Source organism: Apaloderma vittatum, unplaced genomic scaffold, assembly GCF_000703405.1.
Source record: "Apaloderma vittatum isolate BGI_N311 unplaced genomic scaffold, ASM70340v1 scaffold17265, whole genome shotgun sequence".
NCBI classification, from domain to species: Eukaryota; Metazoa; Chordata; class Aves; order Trogoniformes; family Trogonidae; genus Apaloderma; species Apaloderma vittatum.
In genome coordinates this window covers 14,548-14,905 of record NW_009717812.1, presented here as the reverse complement: position 1 = coordinate 14,905, position 358 = coordinate 14,548, and positions in this window count along the sequence as shown.

The following is a 358-nucleotide window of genomic DNA, read 5'->3' as shown; positions in this document are numbered from 1 at the left end:
GCTTCAGGGCTGTGCTGAGCAGACAAAAAACCACCAACCTCCCCCCTCCCAGTGCCAAGCCGAGCCCTGCTGCCCGTACCTGGGCGGTAGCCGCGGGCAGTGCCGCTGTCGCGTGTCTTGTTGCTGATGAAGAGGGAGCCGCTGAAGGCTGCCAGGCCCCGGCGCAGGTTGGGGGGCAGAGGGGGGGGGGGTGTGTGCAGCCATGGCTGGCCGAGGAGCCCCCGCTCGGCCCAGCCTGGCTCAGCTGGGATTATCCAGAAGATAATTAACGGGATGACGGGTCGGGCTAATGCGTGGGGCCACCCGGCCATTGGCTCCCCGGGGGCAGGGCTGCTGAGGCCGGGGGAGGGTGGGGGGG